General features: G+C 40.2%; 1 long non-coding RNA gene across 1 annotated transcript in view; it reads left to right on the forward strand.

The window, feature by feature from the left end:
- The first annotated feature begins 9,727 nt into the window (after positions 1-9,727).
- The window catches only part of LOC140842076 (uncharacterized), a 117,816-nt gene continuing 108,581 nt past the window's right edge, over positions 9,728-18,962 (forward strand). Inside the window, exon 1 of the long non-coding RNA XR_012120308.1 lies at positions 9,728-9,778. This is a non-coding gene — a long non-coding RNA (uncharacterized lncRNA). The remainder of the gene's footprint in view (positions 9,779-18,962) is intronic.

Raw genomic sequence — 18,962 nt, forward strand, 5'->3', positions numbered from 1 at the left:
GTGATCCCGATGGTTGCCTTTGATGTTATTCTTGGCATGGATTGGCTGTCGACCTATCGTGCTGTTATTGATTGCGTTGCTAAGACGGTGACTTTTGCAGATGATGACCGGGGAGGAATTCTCGCCAGCTCAGGTACTTCGCTGGTCCTTCCTTTTATTTCGTGTCTTGATGCTGAGAGGCTATTGTGTAGAGGTTGTGATGTTTTTCTAGCATCTGTTGTGAATATGGATAGACTGATTAAGTTGAATATTGATGATATTGATGTGGTGAGGGAGTTTGCGGATGTGTTTGAGGATGATGTTCCGGGTTTGCCGCCGGATAGAGATGTAGAGTTTGTTATTGATCTTGCTCCAGGTACGGTTCCTATTTCTAAGGCTCCGTATAGGATGGCTCCTACCGAGATGAAAGAGTTGAAGACGCAGTTGCAGGATCTTCTAGATAAGGGTTTCATTCGTCCGAGTTCTTCGCCTTGGGGAGCTCCGGTTCTATTTGTTAAGAAGAAGGACGGGTCTTTGCGTCTGTGTATCGATTACAGAGAGCTCAACAAAGTGACGATCAAGAACAAGTATCCGTTGCCACGGATTGACGATCTATTTGACCAACTCCAGGGTGCCACTGTTTTCTCGAAGATTGATCTTCGGTCTGGCTACTATCAGTTGAAGGTTAGGGAGTCTGATATCCCTAAGACGGCTTTCAGGACCAGGTATGGTCACTATGAGTTTCTCGTGATGTCTTTTGGTTTGACCAATGCCCCTTCTGTTTTCATGGACCTGATGAACCGTGTGTTCAAGCCGTATTTGGATAGCTTCGTCATTGTCTTTATCGACGATATATTGATCTATTCCAAGACCAGAGAGCTTCATTCAGAGCATCTCAGAGTTGTTCTCCAGTTGCTGAGAGAACGGAGGTTGTTTGCTAAGTTGAAGAAGTGTGAGTTTTGGCTGGATCAGATTTCTTTTCTAGGCCATGTCGTTTCGAGGGATGGCATTGCTGTTGATCCGATGAAGATAGAGGCGATTCAGAAGTGGCCTATTCCTACGACTGTTTCAGAGGTACGCAGTTTCCTTGGTTTGGCGGGTTATTATCGTCGTTTTATTTCGGATTTTTCCAAGATTGCCCTGCCATTGTCCAATCTGACAAGGAAGACTGTGAAGTTCGAGTGGTCTATAGATTGCCAGAGCGCATTTCAGGAGTTGAAGGATAGATTGACGTCAGCTCCTATTCTCGCATTGCCCAGTGGTTCAGAGGATTTTGTGGTCTTTACCGATGCGTCGAAGAAGGGTCTCGGTGCAGTGTTGATGCAGAGAGGTAAGGTCATTGCCTATGCTTCTCGCCAGTTGAAGGATTATGAGAAGAATTATCCGACGCACGATTTGGAGCTAGCAGCTGTGGTTTTCGCCCTTAAGATTTGGAGACATTATCTGTATGGCGAAAAGTGTGAGATCTTCACAGACCACAAGAGTTTGAAGTATCTGTTCTCGCAGAAAGAGCTCAATATGCGGCAGAGGAGGTGGTTAGAGCTTGTCAAGGATTACGATGTAACTATCAGTTATCACCCAGGGAAGGCGAATGTTGTGGCTGATGCTTTAAGCCGCAAGTCGAGTGTTTCATTGAGTTCTTTGATTCAGAGACCGTTACTGATGGATTTGCAGAGAGAGGATATTGATCTGGTGATTCCAGGCACCATTGCTCGTCTTTCAGCGTTAGTTATTCGATCTTCATTGACGGACAGGATTCGTAGAGAGCAGTCGACTGATGTTCAGTTGACAGAGTTGAGAGATAGAGCAGAGATTAGAGGTAATTCAGAGTTTGCTTTGAATGGTGATGGTTTGGTGACTTTCAGAGGTCGTATTTGTGTTCCTTCTGGCGACGATATTCGTAGAGATATTCTGACAGAGGCTCATACCGCGCCGTATTCGATTCATCCAGGCAGTACGAAGATGTATCAGGATCTTCGTCGACTCTACTGGTGGCCAGGTATGAAGAAGGATGTTGCTTTGTTTATTTCTCAGTGCCTTACTTGTCAGCAGGTGAAGATTGAGCACCAGAGACCTGCTGGGACATTGTTGTCGTTGCCGATTCCTCAGTGGAAGTGGGAGCATATTACGATGGATTTCGTGACTGGTCTTCCCAGAGTGCGGAGAGGTTTCAATTCTATTTGGGTTATCGTTGATAGATTGACTAAGTCAGCGCACTTTCTTCCAGTCAAGACGACGTATTCGATGAACCAGTATGCCGAGGACTACATAGCAGAGATTGTCAGACTTCATGGTGTTCCTGTGTCGATCGTGTCTGATCGTGACCCCAGATTTACTTCAGAGTTTTGGAAGAGTTTGCACAGAGCTATGGGTTCGCGATTAGCATTCAGTACAGCCTATCATCCTCAGAGTGATGGTCAGTCAGAGAGAGTCATTCAGATTCTTGAGGATATGCTCAGAGCGTGTACTATAGACTTTCCAGGTAGCTGGGATTCTTTGTTGCCTTTGGCTGAGTTCACTTATAATAATAGCTACCAGGCGACGATTGGCATGGCACCGTATGAGGCACTTTATGGCAGGAAGTGCAGGTCTCCCTTGTATTGGGACGAGGTTGGTGAGAGGAAGATGTTGGGACCAGAGTTGGTCCAGCAGACTGCTGATGTTGTTGCTGTTATCAGAGAAAGGATGAAGACTGCCCAGTCCAGACAGAAGAGCTATGCAGATGTTCGTCGCAGACCTTTGCAGTTCGAGATTGGCGACCACGTGTTTCTGAAGATAGCACCTCTCAAAGGTGTGATGAGATTTGGTAAGAAGGGCAAGTTGAGTCCTAGATTTATTGGTCCATTCGAGATATTGGACAGAGTTGGCGATCGAGCCTACAGATTAGCCCTACCTCCAGATCTTGACAGAGTTCATAATGTGTTTCACGTTTCGATGCTCAGGAAGTATGTTGCAGATCCTTCCCATGTTCTACGCCATGAGCCATTGGACTTGACGCCGAATTTGACATATCAAGAGATTCCGATTCAGATTTTGGATCGCACAGTTAGAGTTCTGAGGAACAAAGAGATCGGCATTGTCAAAGTTCTTTGGAGGAACCATTTGTTAGAGGAGGCTACGTGGGAACCAGAGGATGAGATGAGAGAGAAGTATCCTGAGTTGTTCGTGCCGTGACGTCAATTTCGCGGACGAAATTCCCTTAAGGGGGGGAGATTGTAATAGCCGAGTCCGGTGTACGGTACGATTTAAGTTTCGTTTGTTATTTGGGATATTTGATTAGATGTTCAGAGTTGTATTTTTGGGCTATAGTATTGTTAGTTTTATTGTCTTGAAGTGTTAGTTGATGTTGGTTGTTCGTTTCAGAGTTTCGGATCGATTTTAGTTGCATTGGAGGTGATCTTGGCCGTGACCTTAGTGCACCCGCGGTAGTGCAAGGAGTGCACCCGCGGTCGACTGTTCCAGTTTTTGTGTTGGAGGGCCGTAGCATCACCGCACCCGCGGTGATGCAGTGACCGCACCCGCGGTGTGTAGCGCACCTGCGGTGCTTGCAGTACCGCACCCGCGGTGTCTGTGGTTCAGGATTTTTGTGGACTGCCGAAAGCTCAGCGCACCCGCGGTCCTTGTGTTGGCGCACCCGCGGTGAAGGTATGGGCGAGATATTTAGTCGATTTTGGAGTGGTTGGCCATCACTTTTCCTTTTTCTTTCCTTCTCATTTTCGCATTTCTCTCCATTGCAAGGGTTTTTGGTCATTTCTTTCACTTCCTATCTTCGATTCAAGCGTTTGTTTGGAATTTCGACTTGAGTTCGACGTTCTCCTTGGTGCTAGGAAGCTTGGGTAAGCTTTTGGTGCGATTCTGTTAAGGTTGTAAATTAAGAGTTGTTTAGGTGGGTTGTTTATGTGGATTTATGGATTATTTAGCTTGTAATCTTGGATATTTAGTTGATATTGGTGTTATTTGTGGATTATTTGTTGTAGGTGGTGATCAAGAGCTAAGTTGAGGTGTTTGTTGTGGTTTGTAAGTGGAAATTCATTCCTTTTGCTCACATGATTTTATATGTATGTGTTTCAAAGAGTTTATTGTGTTATTCCCTTTCATTTGATCCATAGTATGTATTGTTATATGTATTGGAGGCATTGTATGTCTCATTATTGATTAAAGGGAATACAAAGAGATATATAGAGTTCAAAGTGATTGTTAAAACCAGAGAAGAGTTTAAATGTTTTCGGATTGATAAATACATAGTCAGAGATTGCATGCAATATTAGATGATCATCGCCCAGAGGCTTATATCCCTCAGAGTTATCGGTATTTATATCGATTTGGGATACGAGCAACCCCAGAGCAGAGATACTATTGATATCAATCCCCAGAGCAAAAGAGAAATACCATCATATTTTATGCTATTGCTATATTATTGATATTCAGAGTTTACAGTTCAGAGTTGATGGTATTTATGATTTCAAAGAGATGTTTTACAGAGTTATTGTTCATTGTTATATAAGAGTTCCACTTGCTGAGATTTATTCTCATTTCAGTTATTTTCATGTGATGCAGATCAGAGTGGTGCCTCGGGACGTTGACTGTAGATCGGGGGTCATATGCATACACCGTTGGAAGGAGGATTTTGGCATGATCATAGGAATGATGTTTTGTTTTTGTTATGTCATTTAAATGATCATGTATTTATTTTGTAAAGATATTTGATGAAATGTATTTTGAAACTCCTTCCGTATATTTTAAAGAGAAAATTTTATTTCCGCTGCGTATTTATTTTAAAAGAGGATCGGGTGTCACAACTGTCTTGCTTGGAACTCTTCCAAGAGACAGCAGCACCATTGAGCATGAATATGAATCCAGAGGTTGACTTTGAGTCATCAATATCGCTTTGGAAGCTAGAGTCGGTATAGCCTTCCAATTTTAGTTCTCCACCCCCATAGACCAAGAACAATTTATTGGTCCTCCTCAAGTACTTGAGGATGACTTTCACAGCTTTCCAATGTGGAAGACCAGGGTTCGATTGATATCTACTCACTACACTTAGTGCAAAAGCCACGTCATGACGTGTGGATATCATTCCATACATGATGCTACCAATTGCCGAAGCATACGGAATGTGTGTCATCGCCGCTATCTCCGCATCAGTCTTGGGAGACATAGACTTGGATAGGGTCACGCCATTACACATTGGTAGATGTCCTCTCTTGGACTCATCCATCGAGAATCGCTTCAGGATGGTATCAATGTATGTGGACTGGGTGAGACCAAGCAATCTCTTTGATCTATCTCTATAGATTTGTATTCCCAATACAAAAGATGCTTCACCCAAGTCTTGCATCGAGAACTTGCTTGGTAACCATATCTTGGTTGATTGCAACATTCCTACATCATTCCCAATGAGTAGAATGTCATCAACATACAGCACCAAGAATGTCACAGCACTCCCACTGACCTTCTTATACACACAGGGTTCCTCAGGATTCTTAGTAAAATCAAACTCTTTGATTGTACTATCGAATCTAAGGTTCCAACTCCTAGATGCCTGTTTTAGACCATAAATAGATCTCTGAAGTTTGCATACCATATGCTCACTTCCGACAGATGTAAACCCTTCGGGTTGAGACATGTAAATTTCTTCCTTAATATCCCCATTAAGAAATGCTGTCTTAACATCCATCTGCCATATCTCATAGTCATACCAAGCAGCTATGGCTAGCAAAATCCTTATGGACTTGAACATTGCGACTGGAGAAAAGGTTTCTTCAAAGTCAACTCCTTGTCTTTGAGTATATCCTTTTGCTACCAATCGCGCTTTGAAGGTCAATACCTTCCCATCCGCCCCAAGTTTCCTCTTGTAAATCCATTTACACCCTATGGGAACAGTTCTCTCAGGTGAATCCGCAAGATTCCACACTTGGTTCGAATGCATGGAATTCATCTCAGATTCCATTGCTTCAAGCCACTTGGATGAATCGGCATCAGATAACGCTTCCTTGAAGGTCCTTGGATCACATCCAAGGTTAGGCTCATCACGGCCCTCTTCAAGAAGCAGACCATACCTCATAGGTGGTCTCGAGACTCTCTCGGATCTTCTAGGAGCTTGTATCTCCTCCCTTGGCTCTTCGGGTGTGGGTTCTACAATTGTGGGTGTCTCTCGAACTTCTTCGATTTCTATCATCTCTCCTTTTCTATTCAATAGAAATTCCCTTTCCAAAAAGATTGCATTCCTAGAAACAAATACCTTTGTTTCTTGGGGATGATAGAAGTAATATCCAACAGAATTCTTTGGATATCCCACAAAGTAACATAAAATGGATCGACTATCCAATTTATCTCCCACTACCTGCTTCACATAAGCAGGGCACCCCCATATTCTAAAATATGAATATTTGGGTGGCTTACCCATCCATATCTCATATGGTGTCTTATCAACTGCTTTTGTATGGACATTGTTCAACAACAGTGCCGCTGTCTCAAGCGCATATCCCCAAAAGGATGGCGGCAACTCCGTGAACCCCATCATAGACCGAACCATGTCCATCAAAGTCCGGTTACGACGCTCCGAAACAACATTCAACTGTGGTGTAGCGGGCGGAGTCCACTGCGAGAGAATCCCATTCTCCCTTAGATACTCTTGGAACTCGGCACTTAAGTACTCACCACCTCGATCCGATCGAAGTGTCTTGATGCTTCGTCCCAACTGATTCTCTACTTCACTTCTGAATTCTTTGAACCTTTCAAAAGATTCAGATTTGTATTTCATCAAATACACATACCCATACCTCGAGAAATCATCGGTAAAGGTGATGAAGTAGGCATGTCCATGCTTAGTGGTGATGCTAAGCGGACCGCACACATCGGTATGTATCAAATCCAATAACCCTTTGGCTCGCTCCACATGGCCCTTAAATGGAATTTTGGTCATCTTTCCTTTTAGACAGGATTCACAAGTCGTGAGAGCATTAATATCAGACATATCAAACATGCCAACTCCCACTAGCTTGTTCATCCTTCTTAAGGAAATATGTCCTAATCGAGCATGCCATAATTGTGCCGAATTTAGAGTATCTTGTTTTCTCTTGTTTGTTGTTGTTATCGCTTGGACATTGTTTAGTGGAATATCTTTCAATTTTAAGTTATAGAGATCATTTTCAAGTTCCCCAGTACCAACTAAACATTCATTCTTGTAAATGTTGCAAACACCTTTGCTAAATAAACAAGAAAATCCATCTTTGTCCAACATAGAAATGGAAATAATGTTTTTCACCAAGTCGGGTACAAACAAAACATCTCTCAAAATTAACTTAAAATCATTGTTCAAAAGCAAGTAAACATCTCCTACGGCCTTGGCAGCAACCCTTGCTCCATTGCCCATCCTCAAAAAGGTCTCACCTTTTCTAAGCCTTCTACTTCTTCCCATCACCTGCAAATCATTACAGAGATGTGAGCCACAGCCGGTATCCAATACCCAAGAAGTAGAGTTAATTGAAATGTTTACTTCAATATAGAACATACCTTTTCCAGAACCCTTCTGGGCAAGATATTCCCTGCAGTTACGCCTCCAATGTCCAGGCTTCTTGCAGTAATGACAAACGTCAACAGTCTTGTTAGCCTTCACTGGTGTGGCTACCACAACAGGACTCGGAGCTTGCCTCTTCGAGGGCACATTCTTCTTGGGACGTTGGAAAGAACGCTTCTTTCCCTTCCCACGTGGATCGGTCTTCGTACCAGATGAAGAACCCACATAAAGAACCGACTTCTCTTTCTTGATAGTGGACTCAAAAGTCACAAGCATATTCACCAACTCCTCAAGGGTCGGCTCCATCTTGTTCATATTGAAATTCACCACAAAAGGATCAAATGAGCTAGGCAGCGATAAAGGCAACACGTCGGTGGTCAACTCCGAAGGCAATATCAAATCCATGCCAACAAGCTTGTCCACGAGTCCAATCATCTTTAGGCCATGCTCATGGACCGAGGCCCCATCTCGCATGCGCAAAGTGATTAGCTCCTTGACGGTAGCATGCCTAAGAGGCCGAGTCTGCTCACCAAAGAGCTCCTTGAGGTGCAAATGAATGTCAGCAGCACTCTTTGCACCCTCAAAACGCCTCTACAGCTCATCATTCATAGAAGCCTGCATATAACACTTGGTCTTCAAGTCATGGTCACACCAATCTTTGTAGGTCTGCAATTCCTCAGGAGTGCAGTCAGTCGGAGCCTTATCAGGGGGCGACTCAGTCAGTGTATATGCAATCTTTTCCGAGTTCAAGACGATTTTCAGGTTTCTTAGCCAAGTGAGGTAGTTAGGTCCGGTTAACACATGTTTTTCGAGTATGGCAGAAAGCGGATTGCGAATTGAAGACATCGTTAAATAGTACTGAAAAGCAAACAGATAAATGTTAATGATTATTTTAAAATATTTAGTAAGATATAAAGTATGGACTTTAACTTTGTAAATGTTTACTCCCACTGTTTTGACATCTTTCACTACCCTCTAGTGAAAACGGGAAACTCCTTTCCTCAGTAGGTATGTAAGGTCCAATTAGCGAATTATGATCCCGAATAATATCAGCCAATCACAATTCCTAAAAGATAGTTTTCAATTGCATCACAATGCAACCCTCTACGTAAACTTTTGTCTCACGTTTGATTAGGACCCAATAATATTACGTCGTTCATCTTTACGTGTCAAGCCTTACCCATCGATGTTGAACCTTAATGGACGGTCGCCAAGAGTTCCCTCAATAATATGAGCCGAAGTCATGGGAGTTCCACGTAGTTCACATCACTATGTCAAATGGATGTCACAGCTTTCCGGTACTAAGGGCCCCCCCAATAATATGAGCCGAGCCCCGAGTACGGGTAGCGATTCGTCATGCACCCATTTGTCGATGGAAGACAAGGAAATTATAAACAAATTTATAATTCCCCTTTTCAAGCTTGATATTAATTTTGAATCTTATTCAAAATGAGGGTTTTTAATTTTGAAAGGTCTCATCATTAATTTTATTTAAAAGCTCGCCATGTTTGATCGTATGTTTGCCGGATTCATGCAACTTTGTTATTATAATAATAACGCACATACTCATTATTTATAACATATCATGCATATATTATAAACAGTAAACAAACAAGGATGATCAATCGCCCCAATGCTAACGGACCGTGTGAGCTAAACTGTAATAGCCGAGCCCGGTGTACGGTACGATTTAAGTTTCGTTTGTTATTTTGGGATATTTGATTAGATGTTCAGAGTTGTATTTTTGGGCTATAGTATTGTTAGTTTTATTGTCTTGAGGTGTTAGTTGGTGTTGGTTGTTCGTTTCAGAGTGTCGGTTCGATTTTAGTTGCATGGGAATAGTGCTTGGCCGTGACTTGAGTGCACCCGCGCTCTTAATTGGAGTGCCCCCGCGGTGTACTGTGCTGTTTTGGAGTTGGAATGCCGTAGCATCACCGCACCCGCGGTGATGTAGGGACCGCACCCGCGGTAGAGACCGCACCCGCGCTGCTTGCGTCGCCGCACCCGCGCTGTTCGTGTTCCAGAATTTTTGTGAATGCCGTAACTTAGGCGCACCCGCGGTCCTTGTGTTGGCGCCCCCGCGGTGAAGGTATGGGCGAGATATTTAGTCGATTTTGGAGTGGTTGGCCCTCACTTTTTCTTTTTCTTTCCTTCTCATTTTCGCATTTTCTCTCCATTTTAGGGTTTTTAGTCATTTCTTTCCTTTCTTATCTTCGATTCAGGCGTTTGTTTGGAATTTCGACTTGAGTTCGACGTTCTCCTTGGTGCTAGGAAGCTTGGGTAAGCTTTTGGTGCGATTCTGTTAAGGTTGTAAATTAAGAGTTGTTTAGGTTGGTTGTTTATGTGGATTTATGGATTATTTAGCTTGTAATCTTGGATATTTAGTTGATATTGGTGTTATTTGTGGATTATTTGTTGTAGGTGGTGATCAAGAGCTAAGTTGAGGTGTTTGTTGTGGTTTGTAAGTGGAATTTCATCCTTTTTGCTCACATGATGTTATATGTATTGTGTTTCAAAGATTTTAAAGTGATATTCCCTTCCATTGATCCATTGTTATGTATTGATTTCATTGATTATCTATTGGAGGTATTGTATACCTCACTAGTGTTAAAAGGGAATACAAGAGAAAATATGAGATTGTGAAAGGACGGCTTTAAATGCTATTCAGAATTCAAATGTTTTCGGATTGATAAATACATAGTCAGAGATTGCATGCAATATTAGATGATCATCGCCTATAGGCTTATATCCCTCAGAGTTATCGGTATTTATATCGATTTGGGATACGAGCACCCCAGAGCAGAGATACTATTGATATCAATCCCCAGAGCAAAAGAGAAATACCATCATATTTCATATGCTATTGCTATGTTATTGATATTCAGAGTTTACAGTTCAGAGTTGATGGTATTTATGATTTCAAAGAGATGTTTTACAGAGTTATTGTTCATTGTTATGTAAGAGTTCCACTTGCTGAGATTTATTCTCATTTCAGTTATTTTCATGTGATGCAGATCAGAGTGGTGCCTCGGGACGTTGACTGTAGATCGGGGGTCATATGCATACACCGTTGGAAGGAGGATTTTGGCATGATCATAGGAATGATGTTTTGTTTTTGTTATGTCATTTAAATGATCATGTATTTATTTTGTAAAGATATTTAAAGAAATGTATTTTGAAACTCCTTCCGTATATTTTTAAAAGAGAAAATTTTATTTCCGCTGCGTATTTTATTTTAAAAGAGGATCGAGGTGTCACATAAACACAGGCCTAGGTCCAATCCTAGGGAAATGCACGAGATGCAAATACAACTATTACATAAGCTTCCAATATTTACATGTCTTCGATCTTCATAATCATCATGGCCACCATCTTCCAATCTTGATCATCCACTATACTAATATTTACAAATAAATATCCATGGCAAATAGGGATACATCTCATGGGGTGGGAACGGGCCATAAACCAAGCCCACTTTATAAATTGATAATTATTACAATCATTCAACACAAAATATCCTAGCAAATTGGGCTTGAGCTTTTGATCATCCTTCATGCATAATATCACTTATAATACACCATCAATTAATTATCACAATAATTAATTGATCCAATATTATATATCTTGATCCAATCACTAACTGCCACGATTATAAACTAAATTAACAAAGTATACAAACACCTTTGTCTACTTTCCAATTAATTTATTTATAACCGAATTTCTTGTAAATCACCATTTACTATAAATAATTAAAAGCCAACTTAAATTATTTATTTCATGAGAAAATATTTGCAACTTTTGTAATTTTAAACTTAAGGGCACAAAAACTCATTTTTCACCAGAAACGTTTTGGCCCATTTAAAATTCACAAATATGTTAGCCATCCAATGGCCCAACAACTCAAGGCCCATGACACTTGGATATTTCAAAACACCTTTTGAAAACCCTAGTCGTCATTGCCGTCGCCGGAGCTCCGTCGCCGGATTCCGGTAACAAAATATTTTTTTTTTTTAAAAGAGGGGCGTTCGGGCAGCCCCTCGGGCTGCCCTTGCTGCCCGAAACGGGCAGCCCCTCAGGCAGCCCGAGCTGCCCGACATGGGCAGCAACATGCTGCCCGAAATTTCCCCAAAAAAGCCTTGGTATTTTGTTGCAAAAAATACACTCATGCGGTTAGAAATCGATCTCAACATAATATCTTGCATTTGCTACACAAAAACGTAACCATAGCTCGGATACCACTTGAAAGGGGATCGGTTACGGTGGCCGGAAACGCAACGGAAGCACAAAAATTTTCGATTTTAGCATATAAATTTCGACCACCATGATTTTGTGTAGGAAATAAAATAAAACACCAAAATGACATTCATAGTGTGTCTAGAAATAGTTACCTATCAACCTCTTAAGTTTGATGATGGCTCCAACCAAGTTGTGAACAACTTGGCTCTTGAATGGAATGAAGATCTACAAGCTTCCTTGGACTCCTTTCTTTCCTTCAAAATTAGGCCCACCACTAGCAAACTAGAACCCCTCTTATTTTGCAATAGAAAAATAAAAGGATTTTTCAAAGAGAAGTATTTTTCTTCCTCAACACTTGAAGAGAAAAATTGAGAGAAAACTTGAGAGAATAATGCTTCAATATTTCGGCCATTGTGTGCTAGAATGGGGGAAGAGAGACTTGTCTTGGACTTGCAAAAAGTAGAGACAAAAGTAGCATGCCATGCCTTGATATTTGAAAAAGTTGTCTCCAACCCTTCACCTCCCATGCATGCATATTATATGGTTTTTTTTATCAAAATAAAAACCATGGACTAAATTTAATTATCTCAAACATATTTGAGCCTAATTAAAAATTACTTGAATTTACCCAAGTCCCACTAGTTAAATAATTAATTTAAATTGAGCTCTACAAGACTCAATATAATTTAATTAATTCAACACTTGAATTAATATAATTATTTGGACTTTACTATGTCCACTAGTGTTTAATTAATTCAACACTTGAATTAATTTAATTTAGTCCATAATAATATTTATGAAAATCACAATTTTCAAGTACATTATTCAATTGGCCAACTTTTAATTTAGGAACACTTCCATAAATTAAAATTTACATTTCTCTCATAGAAGTCATACTTCTAATTTTCCTTACGCTTATAAACTCCTTTATAAGCCGTTCAACACATTGAACTATTTTTACTTCTCAACGGGATCTAGAAAGCCAGCACTTGTGTGGCCCTCAATGGTTCATTGATACAACTAGCCGTGGGTTAACATCTCCATGTGATTCGGACTAAACATGTCCTTATATAAGCATACCCCAATTGCTCCATTCTTACTTATCAACTCCTTGATAACAAGAACGTCAGAACTCAAGTATGATAGTACCCAACCAATCATGTTAAACGCCTAGCAGCATCGCTTACATGATTCCCTAGGTATCAAATGATAGTGCCTGCAAGAACCATTCAATTATGGTTAGCGTACAGTACGGTCCCTTCAACTCATATATCCCGACCGATTCGACAACCATTGTTTTATCGAGAGTTGTCAATGAATCGATACTATGTGTCATGCCGTAGTTGCATCGATGGTGTAATCTATGAAACTCCTTTCATAATTACCACCATACTCTGATCAGAGATTTCACACTACATATACATGAAAACACATAGGATATCCATACCCGAAGGTAAGCGGTGAATCCCCGACTACAATGCATCGACTCCTATATGTTTCGACAGAACACCCAACCTTGCCACTTGATGACCCCTTGAGAGTCGATAAACAAGTCAAAGTGCAATGCTAGCACATAGAGTCTCAATGTTGTCCCGGGTCATAAGGACTAATGGTGTACAACCATAAACTAGGACGTTTCCACTCGATAAGTGAGAACCACTTGGAAAGTCCTTTAATGGAGGGTTGTTCAGTGCACTCTTCCAGGAGCACCTATCTGCATGCTTGGACATCACAATGTCCCCTACCAATGAAACATGGTACTCACATCGCAGATACTAGTCTCTAACTCGAGAAGCCTATATCCTTCTTAGCGGCGGCTGAATCGACTAGGAACTGTTTAGAATATACAGTATTCCAAATATGAGTTTCATGATACTCATCATATGGGCATCTCATATTCTTTCTACTATTTGTATATTCAAGGACTTTATCAATGCAACTAGCATGGGTATACAGATAAAGATGTGCCAAAATAATAATTTCAAATATAATTAAAATAAAGATCGTTTATACATAGAGTTTCATTGTGAACACTCGGCCAACACTTGGCTCGACGGGCACCTACTCTAACACATTCGAGATATTGGACAGAGTTGGTGATCGAGCCTACAGGTTATCCCTACCGCCAGATCTTGACAGAGTCCATAATGTTTTTCACGTATCGATGCTCAGGAAGTATGTTGCGAATCCTTCCCATGTTCTTCGCCATGAGCCATTGGACTTGACGCCGAATTTGACCTACAAAGAGATTCCGGTCAAGATTTTGGATCGCAAAGTTAGATTTTTGAGAAACAAAGAGATCGGCATCGTTAAAGTCCTTTGGAGGAACCATTTGATCGAAGAAGCCACGTGGGAACCAGAGGATGAGATGAGAGAGAAGTATCCTGAGTTGTTCGTGCTGTGACGTCAATTTCGAGGACAAAATTCCCTTAAGGAGGGGAGATTGTAATAGCCGAGCCCGGTGTACGGTACGGTTTAAGTTTTCGTATGTTATAGATTTATTGATTTAGTCTAAGTTTAGTTGTGTGATTAGAGTTGTGATTTTGGACCATAGTATTGTTTGTTATTATTGTCTTGAGGTGTAGTTGTTGTTGGATGTTCGTTTCAGCGTTTCGGATCGATTTTTGTTGCATTGTTTTGTTTCATTGCCGTGACCAGAGTGCACCCGCGCTCATAGTAGGAGTGCCCCCGCGGTGTACTGTTCATAATTTTGTTGTTGGAGGGCCGTGGCATCACCGCACCCGCGGTAGTGTTGAGACCGCACCCGCGGTGTGTGCAGCGCCGCACCCGCGGTCCGAGTATTTCAGAAATTGGTGGATTGCCGAGAGCTTAGCGCACCCGCGGTGCTTGTTGGCAGCGCACCCGCGGTGATGAACAGTAGAGGTATGGTCGAGATTTTAAGTACTTTTATGACTTCACTTTTTCCGATCCCTTTCCTCTACATCTCGTTTTTCTCTTGGAAGACAAGGGTTTTCTTCATTTTCTTTCACTTCCTACCTTTGATTCTTGGATCTAGTTGGATTTTCGACTTGAGTTCGAGGTTCTCCTTGGTGCTAGGAAGCTAAGGTAAGCTTTTGGTGGTGTTATCTCTTGGTTTTGGAGAAGAGATGTTTTAGGTTTGATGTATTTGTTAGTTTAATGGATTATTTGGCATAATTTCTTGGATATTGAGTTGATGTTGGTGTTATTTATGGATTATTGTTGTAGGTGGTGTATCAAGAGCATAGATTGAGGTGTTATTGTGGTTTGTAAGTGGAATTTCATCCCTTGTGCTCACATGTATATATATGTATTGTGTTTCAAAGGTTTTATTGTGATATTCCCTTCCATTTGATCCATAGTATGTATTGATTCAATTGTTATATTTATGGGAGGCATTTGATGTCTCGATTGTTCAAAGGGAATACAAAGAGTATAGTTTCTAAAGTGTTGTTTAAATGCCAAGAGAGAGTTTAAATGTTTTATTGGATTGATAGATACATAGTCAGAGATTGCATGCAATTAGTTGATCAACGACCATAGGCTTATATCCCTCAGAGTTATCGGTTTATATCGATTGGGATACGAGCACCACCACAGACAGAGTTACTATTGATATCAATCCAACCAGAGTAAAGAGAAATACCATCAGAGTTGATGGTATTTATGTTTTAAAGCCATGTTTTACAGAGTATGATATGTTCATTGCTATGTAAGAGATCCACTTGCTGAACTTTATACTCATTTCAGTTATTTTCATGTGATGCAGATAAGAGTGACGGGCCAGGACGTTGACTGTGGATGGGAGTCATATGCATACGAAGATTGGAAGGAAGTAGTTTGTTTTGCGAGCAATATTTTTGGACATGATCATTAAAATAATGTTTTGTATTTTGATGTATCATTTAGTTGATCATATTAGTACTTTTGATGATATTTGGAAATGTATTTTGAAACTCCTTCCAGTTGTACGAAAATTTTAAATTCCGATGTATTTTTAATTGTAACGGGTCAGGGTGTCACAGTGCGATTCTTAAAAAGCACTTGGATTGACATTTCTATGGACTTTATTTAGGGGTTGCCTAGGACTAAGAAGGGGAGGGATTCTATTTTGGTTGTTGTGGATAGATTCTCTAAGATGGCACATTTTATAGCTTGTCATTAAACCGATGATGCTTCAAACATTGCGGATTTGTTCTTTAGACAAGTCGTTACGTTGCATGGAATGCCTAGGACTATTGTTTCTGGTGGCGATGTTAAATTCTTGAGTTACTATTGGAAGAATTTATGGGCTAAACTTGGCACAAAATTTTCGTTTTCTACTACTTGTCATCCTCAAACGGATGGACAAACAGAAGTTGTCAATAGAACTTTGGAAACACTTTTGCGTGCCATTCTTTAAAAGAACTTGGATTGACATTTCTATGGATTTAATTTTGGGTTGCCTAGTACTAAGAAGGGAAGGGATTCTATTTTTTTTGTTGTGGATAGATTCTCTATGATGGCACATTTTATAGCTTGTCAGAAAACCGATGATACTTCAAACATTGCGGATTTGTTCTTTAGAGAAGTTGTTACGTTGCATGGCATGCCTAGGACTATTGTTTCTGGTCGCGATGTTAAATTCTTGAGTTACTTTTGGAAGACTTTATGGGCTAAACTTGGCACAAAATTGATGTTTTCTACTACTTGTCATTCTCAAACGGATGGAAAAAGTGAATTTGTCAATAGAACTTTGGGAACACTTTTGCGTGCTATTCTTAAAAAGAACTTGGGTTGATATTTCTATGGACTTTATTTTGGGGTTGCCTAGAACTAAGAAGGGAAGAGATTCTATTTTTGTTGTTGTGGATAGATTCTCTAAGATGGCTCATTTTATAGCTTGTCATAAAATCGATGATGCTTCAAACATTGCGGATTTGTTCTTTAGAGAAGTCGTTACGTTACATGGCATGCCTAGGACTATTGATTCTGGTCGCGATGTTAAATTCTTGAGTTACTTTTGGAAGACTTTATGGGCTAAACTTGGCACAAAATTGTTGTTTTCTACTACTTGTCATCCTCAAACGGATGGAAAAACTGAAGTTGTCAATAGAACTTTGGGAACCCTTTTGCGTGCTATTCTTAAAAAAAACTTGGATTGACATTTCTATGGACTTTATTTTGGGGTTGCCTAGAACTAAGAAGGGGAGAGATTCTATTTTTGTTGTTGTGGATAGATTCTCTAAGATGGCACATTTTATAGCTTGTCATAAAACCGATGATGCTTCAAACATTGCGGATTTGTTCTTTAGAGAAGTCGTTAAGTTGCATGGCTTGCCTAGGACTATTGTTTCTGGTCGTGATGTTAAATTCTTGAGTTACTTTTGGAAGACTTTATGGGATAAACTTGGCACAAAATTGTTGTTTTCTACTACTTGTCATCCTCAAACGGATGGACAAACTGAAGTTGTCAATAGAACTTTGGGAACACTTTTGCGTGCCATTCTTAAAAAGAACTTGGATTGACATTTCTATGGATTTTATTTTGGGGTTGCCTAGTACTAAGAAGGGAAGAGATTCTATTTTTGTTGTTGTTGATAGATTCTCTAAGATGGCTCATTTTATAGCTTGTCATGAAATCGATGATGCTTCAAACATTGCGGATTTGTTCTTTAGAGAAGTCGTTACGTTACATGGCATGCCAAAGACTATTGTTTCTGGTCGCGATGTTAAATTCTTGAGTTACTTTTGGAAGACTTTATGGGCTAAACTTGGCACAAAATTGTTGTTTTCTACTAGTCATCCTCAAACGGATGGAAAAACTGAAGTTGTTAATAGAACTTTGGGAACCCTTTTGCGTGCTATTCTTAAAAAGAACTTGGATTGATATTTCTATGGACTTTATTTTGGGGTTGCCTAGAACTAAGAAGGGGAGAGATTCTATTTTTGTTGTTGTGGATAGATTCTCTAAGATGTCACATTTTATAGCTTGCCATAATACTGATTATGCTTCAAACATTGCGGATTTGTTCTTTAGAGAAGTCGTTAGGTTGCGTGGCATGCCTAGGACTATTGTTTCTGGTCGCGATGCTAAATTCTTGAGTTACTTTTGGAAGACTTTATGGCCTAAACTTAGCACAAAATTGTTGTTTTCTACTACTTGTCATCCTCAAACGGATGGAAAAACTGAAGTTGTCAATAGAACTTTGGGAACACTTTTGCGTGCTATTCTTAAAAAAAACTTGGATTGACATTTCTATGGACTTTATTTTGGGGTTGCCTAGAACTAAGAAGGGGAGGGATTCTATTTTTGTTGTTGTGGATAGATTCTCTAAGATGGCACATTTTATAGCTTGCCATAAAACCGATGATGCTTCAAACATTGCGGATTTGTTCTTTAGAGAAGTCGTTAAGTTGCATGGCTTGCCTATGACTATTGTTTCTGGTCGTGATGTTAAATACTTGAGTTACTTTTGGAAGACTTTATGGGCTAAACTTGGCACAAAATTGTTGTTTTCTACTACTTGTCATCCTCAAACGGATGCACAAACTGAAGTTGTCAATAGAACTTTGGGAACACTTTTGCGTGCTCTTCTTAAAAAGAACTTGGATTGACATTTCTATGGATTTTATTTTGGGGTTGCCTAGTACTAAGAAGGGAAGAGATTCTATTTTTGTTGTTGTGGATAGATTCTCTAAGATGGCTCATTTTATAGCTTGTCATAAAATCGATGATGCTTCAAACATTGCGGATTTGTTCTTTAGAGAAGTCGTTAGGTTGCGTGGCATGCCTAGGACTATTGATTCTGGTCGCGATGTTAAATTCTTGAGTTACTTTTGGAAGACTTTATGGGCTAAACTTGGCACAAAATTGTTGTTTTCTACTACTTGTCATCCTCAAACGGATGGAAAAACTGAAGTTGTCAATAGAACTTTGGGAACCCTTTTGCGTGCTATTCTTGAAAAAAACTTGGATTGACATTTCTATGGACTTTATTTTGGGGTTGCCTAGAACTAAGAAGGGGAGAGATTCTATTTTTGTTGTTGTGGATAGATTCTCTACGATGGCACATTTTATAGCTTGTCATAAAACCGATGATGGTTCAAACATTGCGGATTTGTTCTTTAGAGAAGTCGTTAAGTTGCATGGCTTGCCTAGGACTATTGTTTCTGGTCGTGATGTTAAATTCTTGAGTTACTTTTGGAAGACTTTATGGGATAAACTTGGCACAAAATTGTTGTTTTCTACTACTTGTCATCCTCAAAC

This window comes from Primulina eburnea, chromosome 9 (assembly GCF_022965805.1).
Source record: "Primulina eburnea isolate SZY01 chromosome 9, ASM2296580v1, whole genome shotgun sequence".
NCBI classification, from domain to species: Eukaryota; Viridiplantae; Streptophyta; class Magnoliopsida; order Lamiales; family Gesneriaceae; genus Primulina; species Primulina eburnea.